At 46.9% G+C, this 5,368-nt stretch overlaps 1 protein-coding gene across 3 annotated transcripts in view; it reads left to right on the forward strand.

The window, feature by feature from the left end:
* The window catches only part of LOC102376414 (collagen alpha-6(VI) chain-like), a 108,674-nt gene that overhangs the window by 4,418 nt on the left and 98,888 nt on the right, over positions 1-5,368 (forward strand). The window contains exon 1 of one of the 3 annotated variants that reach the window (XM_014526024.2): positions 3,037-3,110. The exons of the other annotated variants lie outside the window; for them this stretch is intronic. The gene's annotated coding sequence lies outside the window, so the exon portion shown is untranslated. Of the gene's footprint in view, positions 1-3,036; positions 3,111-5,368 lie in introns of those variants that run through there. 3 annotated transcript variants of the gene reach the window in all.

Raw genomic sequence — 5,368 nt, forward strand, 5'->3', positions numbered from 1 at the left:
TGTGCCTGCAGCTTGGCTCTAAGCTGTAGAGAAAGTAGTAGTAACTCCATAAAGTTGACTTTATGTAATGGTGTGGGGGGGGAAAAGACAAGATTGCAACAAGATTTGATTGTATGTTGGTTTCTGGCAATAAATATATTTCCTTTTTCATACACACAAAATGATGCAGCAGTTGGAAGTAAAGTTAGTGCATTCCTCAATAAAAAGTGCAATAAATGATAACTGTAAGGATTCCTTGATGTGATGCATTTAGATGCAATTTTAGAGAATTCAGAAATGCTACTGATGTCTGTCTTCCTCTGAGATTTGTTCTGTATATAAGAAAGTGTCTGTGGCAGCAGTGAGGAATATGAAAGAGTAGTCAGTTACAGAGCATGCTCTGTTATGGCACTTTTTAAGTTTTTAATCACTTTACTAGCACAATCAAACCTAAAAGAGTTCCTAGAAATTGGGAGAAAACAGAAATAAATGTATTTCACCATAATTTCTTATGGCCCTTGTTAAATATATCACCAAAGAATTAACTTGAAAGAGGACTTGTGAAAGGACCTAGTGAAATTCATTCAGCAAATAATAATGAAATGTTTTGATGAATATTCAAACTTGCTGAAAAACAGGATTCAGTTTTGGGTTGATTCCAAATGATAAGCTGTTTTTTGTTTTTTCACTTCAACCTGAACTGGGGGAGGGGGTGTGGTGTGGTGTGGTTTTTTAAATCACTGAATATAAAATCAAATATTCACATGTCTCTTCTTTGAATTGTATAAATTTCTACAAAGAGGTCCAGGAGTATTCATGCTGTTAGGCTGGCAACTAGTGGCATAAGATCTGGGAGGAGCAAAAAATTCACAAATCTCACTACTGTAACTTCTTGATTGATTAACAATCACTTCTTCATGCTTTTCCCCCATTTGTACTTTTTGGAACAGTCAGGTGTGAGGAGCCTCTTGAGTTGAACCATAGAAAGAAGATGGCTCCTCATCTACCCTTTCCACACTTATATTGTGGTAAAACCTGCGTTTAGCTAGCTTTTTTTTTTTTCCTCCACTGCCTTGGACCTGCCTGTATAATTATTGGTAGGTTACTGCAGGTGGAGAGCACTATACTCTGTTGATTGCTGGACAGAAAGCTGAGGATACTTCCTAATATTGCCCTTTATTAAAGCATCATTTTCCAAGCATTTGAAATCTGGTTTCAATTTCCTGAAGGTGGGGCTCAGCCCACACCCTCTTTTCAGTTCCCCTGTGTAGTATTAAAGACATCACTTTCTCAATGTGTGCTACACATCTGTGCCCTGGCTAGAGGTCTCTTCATGGTCCTATGGGCAGGGACCATTTAGGAAATATTGCATTAGGGGCTGCAGTCATTGTTTCTAGACTGTATTCCCAGGTTGGCCACGTCTTCCTTGTATTGTTTCTAATGTACAAAACAGGTTAGTTCCCATGCATTATGAACAGGGATGTAGTATATTAGCAGGGCTCAAACGATATTTTCACTTTTGGGGATCTGAAAAAAATTGGGCTGCCCATCACAATGCCCTAATAAAATCAGAGCCGCCCCCCCCCCCCCCCCCCCCCCCCTTTTTCCCCCCCCCCCCCCCCCCGGCTTATGATTTTCAAATTTTATGAGGTGGGCTCTTGTCTCTTAAGGGAGGGCTCAGTCCACCAGAGCTCCCCCATAATTTGAACCGTGTGTATTGGGCAATCTTGCATTCCAGTTGTAAGAGAATTTATATACGTTTATCCTTTATATAAAACACTTCCCACAGTAAAAGTTGTACTGTTTTATGCTATTTATAATTTAACTTTTAAAAGCTTCATGAGAATAAGCCTGGCTCTAAGTTTATAGCTGACAAACATTCCTGTGTGGTCCACAGTCTTTTATGTACACCAGTAAATTACTGACTTTAGTTAGCTTTCTAATAAAGATGATTTAACATTGCTGCACAGATGCTTATTTTCTAATAGTGCTCTTCTGAGCAGAAACAACTTTGGCCATGTTAATCAGGAATGTGAGCTAAAGCTCTACAGCAGCTGTTCCCAAACAAATAGGGTCGCAACATCAGCGGCTGGGATAATGGGGGTGGGGAGCTGTGGGTTGGGAGTGAGCGACCATGCTGAGGAAATGGGGCCATAATTGAGGTTGTGCCGAGGAAAGTTTTTGGGAAGCAGTGCTCTACAGTGTCTGTCTGAAGACAATTAGGGTGTGTCTACACTGCAAATTGAAACTGATTTCAGTCTGTGCCAGTTTAATTGAGTTATCTTTGCTAACAAGGTAAATTGTACTAGGCTGGACTGTTTGTCGTACTTGAGTCAGCTGTAAATTGGTCTCCCTATGTTGCATGGCAGGTTACACTGGGTGCATCTACATGTGAAATTAGGGTGAAACAATAAACTGGATGCAGTTTGTGCCAGAGTTTACTGCTTCCAGGTGTAGTGTTTATATAAGCACCTGGGACCACAGCATATTGAGCAGGGCTGGTGCAGCCCCAGCTGGCAGGGGGCTTGTACAGGGTGGTCAGCCTCCTAGCCTGGAGCTGTTCCCATTCAGTATGCTGCAGAGGGGTTGGGGCATGTTTCAGCATGGGGGCTAGCCAGCAGGCAGCCTCTGCATTATAGCACTCTCCTGCCCCAGCCAGCTCTTGTCGCTGTCTACACCTGATTTGCAGCAGAGTAAATAACTGTGGTAGGACACTACTTGTGTTGGGCAGTATTATCCTACAGCAATTAATTAGTTTACTTTGGTTTTGTTAACTTGACATGTGCCAGATCAACACTTGGGATCCCAGTTACGCTGTTAGACAGGAGGGTGTGATACAAAATTGCACACGCACTCTGCTGTGGCTGTGTGTGAACACTGGGGGTGTCTGGGGTAACTTGGTGCTCAGGGTTACTTGAGGTCGAGGTGCCTTTTGGGTCACTTGGGGCCCTGGGGTTACTTGAGGTTGATATGCCCTGGGGTTACTCAGGGTCAATGGGGCTTGAGGTTAATTGAGGGGCTTGAGGTTAATTGAGGCCCCGGGAAGAGGCAAGGGAGAAAGCCGGGGCCGCAGTGAGGAAAAGCGGCAGAGCCGAGACTGGAGAAGCTGGCAGCAAAGCCGGTGGAGCAAGGTAAGCTGGGAGACTGTGGATGCTGGGGGCCAGGTCGGGGAACTGTCCAGGGGTCAGGAGGCTGCAGAGAGGCTATGGGCAGAGAAAGCTGGGGCCGGGGAAGGCTGGGGCTGGGAAGTGGCAGGAGTGGGAGACAGGGCCGGGAAGCTGCAGGGGATGCTGAGGGGAGCTGTGGGTGCTGGGGGGAGCTGCCGATGCCAGGAAGGAGGTGTGGGTGCTGGGGAGAGGTGGCCCCACCAGGAAAAGTCGCAGGAGTGGGAGATGGGGCTCGGAGGCTGTGTGGGGTGCCTGCGGGGAGCATCAGGAGCAGGAGATGGGGCCGGGAGGCTGTGGGGAATGCCAGGGGGGAGCCAGCAGGGAGAAGCAATGGAGGCGTTGGGGCAGAGACGGCAAAGCCAGGAACAGAGCAGAGTCACAGAGAAGGTTGGGGGAGAAAGCGGAAGATCGGGGCAGAGATGGGGAAAGCCAGGAAATGGAGGGAGGTCTGGGAGGTGCTGAGGGGGCAGGGGAGAGAAAGATGCGGTTTAGAGGAGAGCAGAGCTGGGGTTTTGTAGGTGGCAGAGATGGCCAGAGCCAAGATGACACGGAGAGAGGGGGAGAGAGAGACCAAACGAAGGTCAGAGGCCTTTTCTTGGGGGGGGGGGGAAGTGGGTGATATTTACCTATCTTGGGCTGTGAGCTGATCCTTGCTGGCCAGTCAGGGTGTTGTCCAGAGGGGGTCGCTGGCAGGGCCTCTGGGTAGATGGGTGGCATGATGCAGTGCTGCTCCAGACAGAGGGGGTGTCCCTACCTACGTCTCCTATGGGAGGGACATGTCCAGGCAAGGACAGTCCTGCTCAGATACTTATGTGTAGATCCGAGTGTCCTAATTGTCTGGTAGGACACAATGGTGGGGTTGCTGGTTTTTGTAGGGTCTTTGTCTTCCAAATGTTGGGTTTCTGTTCTGTTCCTGTTAGGCTGTGGAGGGGCTGGCTGGACTTGTATTTACAAGTACTACCCTGCTTCAGAGTTGATTAGTTTACTTCAGCCTAACAGCCCTGCATGTGTAGTTTGGGAGATGTTTACTGCAGAGCTAATTAGTCTACTCCACAGTAAATGTCTTGTGTAGATGCACCCACAGTGTTTTAAATTTGTTCTGGTACTGAGCCAAGCCAATATGTTCTTCAGGAACTCCTTTCCCCTTACTCTTGTTGGAGAAAATCCAAGCAGACTGTCAGGCAACTCTGTTCCACTTGCCTTGCTTCCCCCACTCCCAGTTATGCCTTGGAACTGCACCTTGGAACAGTTTGGTTTACCATGATTTGAAGCTTAGCAGAAGGAACTGGATTGTTTCATTCCCTTAGAACACTGTGATGAGCATATTATTTTAAAATGTTCCAGTATTGTCGCAAGCCAATTTTTCCTCCAGGAACTTTTCCCCTCTTGCTTTCTCTTTGTTAGAATCCCAGAAGGCTGTCAGACATCTGTCACCACTGGTCTGGTGGATGGGGCTGACATGAGTCCCTTGTTAGAATTCAGCTATCCCAGCAGGATTATTTCCTGACTTCCAGTAACATTCATTCCCATTGGGATGCTGGCTGCTACTAAAGAAGAGCAATCTTTTACCTTTTAGAATGACTTGGCACTAAATGCTATTTAATCTGAAAAGGAAAAATCAGGATGCCTCTTCTCTCTAACATGATTTTCCCCTCCAAGTGACCTGCTACGTGTCAGCTCTGTGTTCCTGGGGAACCCTGGCACAGTACCCAGCCTGTCTGACTCATGAAGGACTCTCTTTTCTGCCCCCTCCCCTACCTTTGCCTGAACCACAACTGGTCAGAAGAAAAACTTACGCAAGGCAATGAAGATGCAGTGAGAGACATGCCTAAACCCCTCCTGATAAGGGTGACAGGATCAAGATGACTCCCCTAGTCCTATTTGCATCAGAGATCATTTAGCATTCAGAATGGAGAACAGAGATTCCAAGGCAGGGACCACACTGAATGCTGGGACCAGAGAAGCAGGGGAGCACTGCATGATGGGGATCCCTGCTCCAAATGCTAATCAACCAATGTCTGCACATGCCCAGCTCGGCTTTTATCAGACCAGTTCTAGTAATGACTCCTTTACTGGTACCCAACACACTGAATCTGTCTGTCTGCATTGTGAGCTCCTTCAGAGTAATACCCCCCAGAGCCAGGAGTGATCAGTTCCTATTATCCAGCATATGAGCCATTGTTTACCCATAAACAAACCTAATGTGCCACTGTTATTTCCCT

This window comes from Alligator sinensis, unplaced genomic scaffold (assembly GCF_000455745.1).
Source record: "Alligator sinensis unplaced genomic scaffold, ASM45574v1 scaffold1159_1, whole genome shotgun sequence".
Lineage (NCBI taxonomy): Eukaryota > Metazoa > Chordata > Crocodylia > Alligatoridae > Alligator > Alligator sinensis.